The sequence below is a fragment of the Leptidea sinapis genome, chromosome 12 (genome assembly GCF_905404315.1).
Source record: "Leptidea sinapis chromosome 12, ilLepSina1.1, whole genome shotgun sequence".
In the NCBI taxonomy this organism is placed as follows: domain Eukaryota; kingdom Metazoa; phylum Arthropoda; class Insecta; order Lepidoptera; family Pieridae; genus Leptidea; species Leptidea sinapis.
Window position 1 is genome coordinate 2,459,773 of NC_066276.1, and position 9,797 is coordinate 2,469,569.

Consider the following 9,797-nt stretch of genomic DNA (forward strand, 5'->3'; position numbering starts at 1 on the left):
TATGTATATGTTTTTGTTATCTTAATCAAAGTGAGATTATTATATAAAATTAAAACGTAAAAAAAAAACAAACCTGTACCAAACTTCAATAACTGGTATTGCTGTATGCCTAGGCAAAATTTACATTAAACCTCTAAACTGCATAATATGAAGTCCTGCCTCCTGATACTTGCTGCTAGGTTACTAATGATTTCAACCGCTATGAAAGATATTACTATCATCGCTACCATATTTATGTTCTCCTGGTGTCTATGTAGTAATACGTCGTGCGCAATCTTTAAGATTCTGACGCCATGAGCACATATTTTTACCTGTTTGCAAAATAATAACAATAATTATACTGTTAAAGTAAACGGTACGGAATTCCCATTCAGACCGGAACTAAGATAGTGATTGTACACTTCTCTATCATCTCGCTTTTTCGTTTCATCAAAGTCCAAATCAAATCAAATCAAAATCACCTTATTCAGGCAGGTCAAGGAAATGACTTTTCTTTTTATATGCACCTCCTTTGAGGGTTGAGCTTTAATAAGAAGAAGTGGCAAGAAACTCTTTGTGACAATCTCTCACTCACAAATCATTTCAGTTACAATATATGTAAAGTGATGCAGCAATAATACTCAAATCCATACACACCGTAAATAAATAAAGGTATTCAGCGACCATTTTATTAGCAATTATAAAAAAAATACAATTTTTAATTTAAAACCATGAGGCAGTTTCCGGCTACAGGATCATCCTGCCAGCGATTCTAATGAAGTTTCGCTTCAAAAAACATTTTCTTTTGAAACGAAATGGTTTATTTGTATGAATCGTGGTAACATAGTTGTTAACAATTAATTGTTGTACAACACAATTCGCCAATATATCGGCATACAAATATTTGATTGTTAATATTGGAATTTTTATATTTATATGTCGCTAATAAACATTACATAGTTTTAATTATAATATAATATTAAATAAACATTAGTTTGTAGGTACCTCTCAAAAAATTACATTTAAATACTATTCTTTTTGGCTAAAGAATTCTTTTAAACTATAAAAGCATTTATCTATTAGCCATAATTTAAATTTTTTATGCATTAATGTTTTAGGCATCTCTCTAATATTCTTTGGAAGGTGGTTAAAGACCCTTATACACATAATATTTGCGCTATTTTGATGAAGCGCTGTTCTACAGTATGGTATCAGAAGGCGAGTTGGATCTCTTAATCCTAATATGGAATAGTCCTTTGCTGGTTTAAAAAGTTCACCATGTTTCTTAATGAACATACAAATTTCTAATATATATAGACCAGTAAGCGTTAACAGATGGTGCTGAGGACTGACATTGCATAAAGCTCTTATACATTTTTTGTGCCAGAAAAACATTTGAAATATTAGTGGAGTTTCCCCATAGTATTAACCCGTACCGTAAAACTGACGCAATATAACCGTGGTATGCAGTATGTGCAGCATTAAAGGATATAGTTTGTCTGAGCCTTCTTAAAGCGAAAACGAACTTATTTTTATCATATGATAAAAATTATTGTAGTGACAATGAGCTAGTTATTCGCTTAAGGAGCGTTTTAAGTCTTTGAGTGTAACATTATTTATTGTATAATATGAGATGTAGTAATTAGAATGTAAAAGAAAATAGTCACGGCCCCCTTCAGACCGAAACAAAATAGTGCTTGTACATTAATTCTGCTTGGCGGCAGAAAAAGACGACAATGTGGTACTTCAGTATTTGGACATTTGGTCCTTCTTAATTAATCTTCTAGAATTGACTGGTTCGTTCAATTATTTTCGTATAATCTTTTTTTAACTCTTATTTTTCCTACAATCTTAAGAACATTAAGTTGTATATTGACGCTAGCAGCGTTATTCCATACAAAAGTATTCCCTTTTTTTCTCCCTGGATAATGCTTCTAAAGAGGAGATTTTTTGTCACAAAACCAAGATATGCTAAAGCTGTATATGTATAGTATGTCGGTACGTTTTGTTTTTTCAATCAACTTACGACAAAAGAAAATATGACTCTTCAAACATCGTACAAAATGCCATTTTAGTACCGCCCTGTGTAGATGAATACGTAACAATTTTAAAAGGTTTTTAAGAAAAAAGGAAAACGTACCGACACAGACTCGTTCTCTCTGAAAATACTGCATTAAAATTTATTATTTTAATTACAGAGGAAAACAGTTGTATACGAAACCTCTATTTAGTGAAAATTTTGTAGGTAAAATAGGTCTGAGCTGCATTTTTCCCTATCGCACTCTTCGGGGGAAGGCTGGAGGTGAGGGGCGTTGGTTGGCCAGTCCGGAGTATAACTTATGAGTTATGCACATAATATATAGTGTATCGCCCGGATACTATGGGTTTTCTTGTCGATTTATTAAAATTTATTACTGGATAATTTGAATGTGAGATGTATTGTATGTAGTGTGTGACTTATGATTCATTATATTAATTCATATAGAATAAATCAATGCAAGTTACCTACGGATAGACAAGCATGTAGTTATAAATTATACACGCAACCTCAAGTATAAGGGCGCGTTTCCACTGACACGGAGCTGGGCGAAATTGAACTTGTATTTGATTAATCACAGCTGCTTCCATCAGCGACATGGAGTAGAATTTTGAGTAGTTAGACTATGATTGTTTAACTCATGAACCGATAATGTATATATATATTTTCTATATATAGTTTCATAGAGTTATTTCCTTAGGGCTCCATAAAATAATTTATTAGAATTTTGACTGTGTAAACGTGATAACTGAAATGATAAAACATTAGGCCTTTGTCCAGCTGTGGACGTCTTCTGACTGATGATGATGATAATGAAAAATGATAAAGAATAATCGTGAATTCTTTTCAATTTGAACATGTTTTTGTGAAGTGTAATAAAATCAGTAATTTCATTTTCTATTCCATCTTTCGTATTAACTTTTTCAATGTTATATTGGATTTTACTTCCACAGTGGAATCATCATTTATTAGGCAATCAGGAGTAATATTGATAAACAACATTTATGGTTATCCCCGAATATTCCGCTTTTGACAGTCCAGTTTACTACGAACGTACAGTAGTACCGTACATAGTACAGTAGTAGAGATTTGGGAGTATAACAATGACTTTAATAATTCCAAAATTTAAGGCAATAATACGCTTGCGCCTCTCTAAATTCATCATAACTCTGATCAATTGTACTGTGTTGAACCTCTTCAGCTTTTTAACTATAAATTTAACTTATACAGAGGAGAGATATCACTTATCAGGCTCTAATTCTAGTCGACCTAGTAAATCTTCTTATCATCACCAGTAGCAGTAACTTTTTATTTTGCAGTCCAACAAAGCAACACCGGACGCTGAGCTACATACACTTTTGTACGAACGTTTTGCCCGAGAACCATCTGCAACTCCACAGCTGGGTATATCCATTTCCTGGACAGAAACCTACCCCAGATTCCTTTCACTAACGTTGTATTTCTACATTGTTACAAATTTATGTTTTCATTATACACTATATCAATATTTATATATATTTTACATTCGTGATTGAATGTCAAATGTTCTTGTATCATCATCACGACAAAGTCGTTCCCGCTGTCTGTCTCTATGTATGCATAGATCTTTAAAACTACGTAACGGATATTGATGCGGTTTTTAATAGATAGGAGATATAGTGTTGGTAGCCCCCCCTGCTCCGGAACAGGTTGGATGAGGGCATCGCTGGACCGATCGTCATGGCGATCTTTGGTGGAGGTAATTTGTCAACATTTGTTTGTAACAGTAGTGGACGTCTTCCAACTTAATGATAATGATGATGATAGTAGAGATACACTGATCATTTTAGAGATTTCTAATGTGATGTCGTAAATGAACACATTGTTGTTCGACGAAAAAGTGCGCGATGGTAGGTATATGTGTATCTCTTAGTGATAACCAACAATAACCATTTTTTATCCTTTACTATTTACGAGAAATAATGGCTTATTTACGAATTTAATCAATACAGCAGTAATCAGTAATATACATTGTGCATTTAATATAGATCAACATGGCTTTTTACAGCATTTAATTTAAATGAATATTTTAGAAGATATTAAAGATTTAAAATATATAGTTTTTCTTTTTTTGTACGTGGTTTATGTTCATTCACATTTGTAATATTATGTAGGGATATACACCTCATTATACAAGATAGTTAGAAAGATAACAATTAATGAATGATGAGTAAGTGTATATATATGTATATATACACTTACTCTAGTAAGTGTATATATATATACATATATATACACTTACTTACTTACACAATTAGATATTTTTTGTAAGTGGTTTATGTAGTGCATGTAATTGTTGGGTTTCCAAATGAATAAATAAATAAAGAGTTAAGTTTTCCGCTCCTAACTGCTAAATTTTCAGGAACACTTAAAGGCTGGAGCAAATCAACAGGCTTAAACCAAAGCACTGATAAAGGCATTCAATAACAGAAACGCGAATGAAGTCCTATCATTAAGCAGGAAAAACCTATGCATACTCATCAGGATGCTAACTGGACACTGTCGCCTAAATAAGCACCTCAGTGTGGTCGGAATAAAACCGAAATAACTTGCATATTTTGCCTTGAGGCCGATGAAACGCCTCTTCATCTCCTCTGCAATTGCGGCCCACTAATGCATAAGCGTAACACAATCATTGGCGACTATACCCTACTGCCAGATGCTGTTCGCAATACTCGTGTCAAGAAGATACTGCGGTTCGCAAATGTGGCAGGGCTTGACGCTGAGCTATAAGTATGAGTGGCGAACACAATAATTCAATTCTGGACGCGGTATTACTTGGACTCATTAGGACTTGCCAAATAGCCACCCTCTACAAATAATAATAAATAATAAAGGTTCAGAAATCATAAAACATACATTAAAATGTTCAAAAGCTTTATTATATAATATTGCGACGAGAAATAAACAAAATTACATTAATGCTGTTCCCATTCTATGTCATCTCTCTTTTGACTTGATTAGTTGGATCGTGGATAATCACGTGGAGATCTTTTAATACGTTTTTTTTGAATTGAACTAAAATCACCATTATCATCATCAGCTGGTTCGGGAACGTCATCTCCGTCGAACGCTTTCCTATGGATGAATGGTTCAGTAGTCGGTGTTGAATCTGAATCTGAATCTTTAACCTGGCTCATATCATTCGCATAATTTACCTTTCCCCATCCACCTTGTACACTCTAAAAACCATAAAAAATAAGTAATTAAATGTTTATTTGTAATTGAAAATAATATCAACTTTAAAATAAAAATACAGATTCACATCTAATTTTCCTTACTGGGAAAGTGTAAGAATAAAAAAGCCGAAAATAAAACTCTAACAATACTACAAAGATATTTCAACCATATCGCTAATGTTACATCTACCAATAATAACGATAATGTACTAAGAACATTCACCACGAACGATCTAACGCTTTACCAGTGGGAGGCTCCTTTACACAGGATGCTGGCTATATTATGTGTACCGCAACGGCGCCATTTTCTGCCGTGAAGCAGTAATGTGTAAACATTATTGTGTTTCGGTCTGAAGGGCGCCATAGCTAGGGAAATTACTGTGCTAATGAGACTGAACATCTTTTGTCTCAAGGTGACGAGCGCAATTATAGAGCCCCTCAGAATTTTTGAGTTTTTCAAGAATCTTAAGCGTCACTGCATTGTAATGGGCAGGGCGTATCAATTACCATCAGCTGAACGTCATGCTCTCTCTCTCTCTCGTCCCTTTATTTCATAAAAATGTCCACATTGTAAAGGTATTGAATATCGGTGACTTTCTAAGAGACACTGACTTTTACCGGATTCCTTTACATACTTTTCATTTAATAAAATCCTATATAAGCGTCTAGTCACATACACAAATCACATAACAAAGATCAAATTATAAAAAAAAACTAAAATAATCTTTATTATGGAGGATTTGATACGCTTGTTACTTCTATAAAACAATACGACAGGGTTATTTTTTTACTTTACATCTGCCCTGATATTGAACCTGATATTAAACGGCATAAAAGGCATTTATTTTCTCAAAATTGATACCTTTAGATTTTGATGTCATTTCTAATTTACTAGATACTACTATCACTTTGGAAGCAAATGGCGCTCTGAGAGAGAATAAGCGGCGTAAGAAACTCTTGAGCGCTCTTTTTAATAAAATTTACAATATTGTAGTGTTATTGCTATTGCTATAAAATAATCATAATCTACTATCTATACTATAAATAATAATAATAATGACACACTTTTATACAAATTATCTTGCCCCAAACTAGGCATAGCAAACTAGCATATTATGGGTACATGACAACGATATATTTAATACAATATTTTTATATTAATTATATCGTGTATAACATGTTTAATTACTCACTTAAACATACATACACATATATATATATATATATATATATATATATATATATATAAATATATATATATATATATATATATATATATATATATATATATATATATATATATATAAACATCCATGACTCGGAAACAAACATTCATATTCATCATATAAATGATTGCACCTTTATTTTTTCACCTTCATTCAAACCCGGGAGCTCTAGCTCAGTAGGCAGGGTCACTAACCACTGGGCTATAGGGGTTAAATAAATAGATAATGCCTGAACAGTAGCTGGGACTTTATTATAGAAGTGTATAAAATTTTAAAATTACTAAGATTAAAATCAAACTCAGAATCATGGAACTTAGCATTGATATTATCTTTCTATAGTGGTAAAAATTATATTTTATCAGTGATACCATTAAAAAATATTATCTTGGCGATTTATCACTACATATTATAAAACAAAGTCCTCCGCCGCGTCTGTCATGCGAAATTCACTAATGGATAGCGTAGTTCTCGAGAAAGATTTTAGTATATAATTCGTTAAGTTTTTGTACACAATTTTATATTCATTAACGATATATACAGGGTGGCCCACCCAAACCGGTCAGTATGGGGATTTCAAAATATATTAGCGATAGAAGAATATAAGAATATAAGAAGATAAGAACCACGATATCGATTTTAGAGAAAACAAAAACTGCATTCATAGATTTTCAAAAAAAAATTAAACACGACTCGGGAATCGAACCCGGTCATTTTGAAAAAAAAAGACATTTTTGTTTTATGGCCATATTGATAGTGTAGGTTGTAAGGAGTGATTGTTGCTATGAAACCTAGTGTCTTAAATTAAAAGAAATTGTTTTTTTAAATATTTTTTTACTTATTTTAGTAAATGTTCAAAATGGCAACCATTTTCTTGAATGCAATAGTCAACTCGTTTAGGTTACAATTTTGTTATGCCGTAGTGTACTTTGAAGTTGTGAATTTGGGTTAAAATAGTCTCTATGGATATTTTTAGATCTTCAGTGGTGTCGTAGCTAGTTTTGTAGACTTCATATTTAACGTAACCCCACAAGAAATAATCTAGTGGGGTTAAATCGAGTGACCTCGCGGGCCAGGGCCATTTGATAGGTCCGGTTGTTCCAATCCATTTTTGTTCGAAATGATTATTTAAAAAATCTATGGCAATCTGACTATTGTGTGCCGGTGCTCCATCCTCTTGAAAATACACTCATTCTCTTTCTTCTACCGACATTTCTCTCGTGACATCTAAAACATCTTCTAATATTTCGATGTACTTGAATCTGTCCAAACGCCCATCATAGATTTTAAAGAACATAGCTTTATCATGAAGAAGTCCAACCCAGCAGTTAAATGAAAATCTAACTTGACGTCGTCCTTCATGCACTCGTAAGGGGTTTTGACGAGACCAATAGTGATGATTTTTACGGTTGTACATCCCGTTATTGGAAAATTGTGTCTTATCAGATTTTCTTTTCATTTATCAAAATGCATATTTTACAAAATGTGAACAAATAGGATACATTGTAAAAACCACAGAGGTTTGACCTCAATGCATTATCTTAGTTTACGCCTTATTTCAGTTTTTTACAAAATAAATATTACGTACCTTAAAAAAATTCTGTCTGAATCTATCTGCTCTTTTAACCAGTGACAAAATTCAAGTCGTCTGCCATCATCACGTGCATGTTAGGCCTGAACCAAACGTCCATTTCGATAGCACTTGAATTTATGTTTTTTTAGGATTCATTGCATCACGAGTGGAGGCATCTGGTGAAGCTTCGAAAAACGTTAAAACATTTATTTCCATGTCAGTGTCATAACTTAGTGGACTTCTCTGTTTTCCTTTCTTGAAGCTTCCATAATTATTTAAATTGTTAACTATTTTCGGAAATATCTTGCGAGTTGGTAAAATCCTTGAGCGATATTTTTATATCATTTATATAATTTCTGTCATTTTGAAAGTAAGCTTCTAATAAATCTAAATTCTCACCGTTTGTCAATGGTATATTTAGAAATAACACAGAAACAAACAACACAGCACAAAGAAAAAAACTTCTCTAAATAGATTGTAGGTAGATTAGTTTTCTTTTTAATTGAAATTTGGTAATCCAGAAGTTCTCGTTCCATTTTCAAATAAAAGCAAAAAACATATTTTTACTGGTACGCAGACATGAAGCATTCATTTTTTAAAATTGAAATACGGCAATCTTAGAAGTTCACATTCCATTTTCAAATAACAGCAAAACAAAATCTTTTTACTGGTATACCCAGACAACATGACGATTGGTTATTGCCTACATTTTTTTAACGAGTAAAACCGACAACTTACATGAAACAATATCAAATAAAGCAATTTCTTTTAATTTTAGACACAAGGTTTCATAGCAACAATCACTCTTTACAACCTACACTATCAATATGGCAATAAAACAAAAATGTATTTTTTTTTCCAAAATGACCGGGTTCGATTCCCGAGTCGTGAATGATTTTTTTTTTGAAAATTTATGAATACAGTTTTTGTTTTCTCTAAAATCGATATCGTGGTTCCTTACAAGATATTCTTCTATCTCTTATATATTCTGAAATCCCCATACTGACCGGTTTGGGTGGGCCACCCTGTATATTTTCGAAAACCCTGTCTAAACCCTTTGAGATGAAACAAAATAATGTATGGGGGAATTAGGGGAAAGGTCCACACTGGCGTATGTCTATCTTTCCAGCATAATATACTATACCCATTTTAATACTTTAAAAATTGACAATTATAAAGCGGTAATATAAAAGCTGTTTACACAAATACGATATAATTCCTTATCATTTTATTACTACATATTATAAAATCATAAATATCCTATCGCTTTAGACTACCTTATTGCGGAATACTTAGGAACATTCCTTTTTTCTATCGACAGAGCAGCGTCTTTTTATTTATAACTAGCAGTGATCTGCTAATAAATGTTAATTAAAGATCAACCCCGTTATTCATAATAGTCTGCTAACTTAAAGCATTGCTAATTCTCACTCTGTCTTCTTCTATTGATCTAAGTCAGAATCTCAAAAAACACTCCTTAGCGGCTGTTTTAAGTTAGCGGACCATTACGAATAAGGGGGATAAAATTGAATATAACAAAAGTTATTTTAAGAAAAGAATTCTACTTACGTTTTCCACAAACATTGTTACAAGTAACGCGATACAAAAATATTTAATCATTTTGTATTTTCCGAATATAAACTGTACTCGTATAATATCTGACGATACACTTGAAGTTCAGCAATATAATGATTGTAGGTTTCGTGAATTCGACTTATATACTGTTTTGTCTTTATTTTTTTATTATTATTTGAAAACAATTTCCT

The 9,797-nt window shown here is 32.4% G+C and overlaps 1 long non-coding RNA gene across 1 annotated transcript; it reads right to left on the minus strand.

Annotated features, from left to right (window-relative positions):
* Nucleotides 1-4,916: 4,916 nt before the first annotated feature.
* LOC126967112 (uncharacterized) lies at nt 4,917-9,797 on the minus strand. The gene is made up of 2 exons (XR_007729927.1): nt 9,601-9,797; nt 4,917-5,238 (listed from the first exon to the last, which is right to left on the minus strand). It is a non-coding gene; the product is annotated as an uncharacterized LOC126967112 (long non-coding RNA).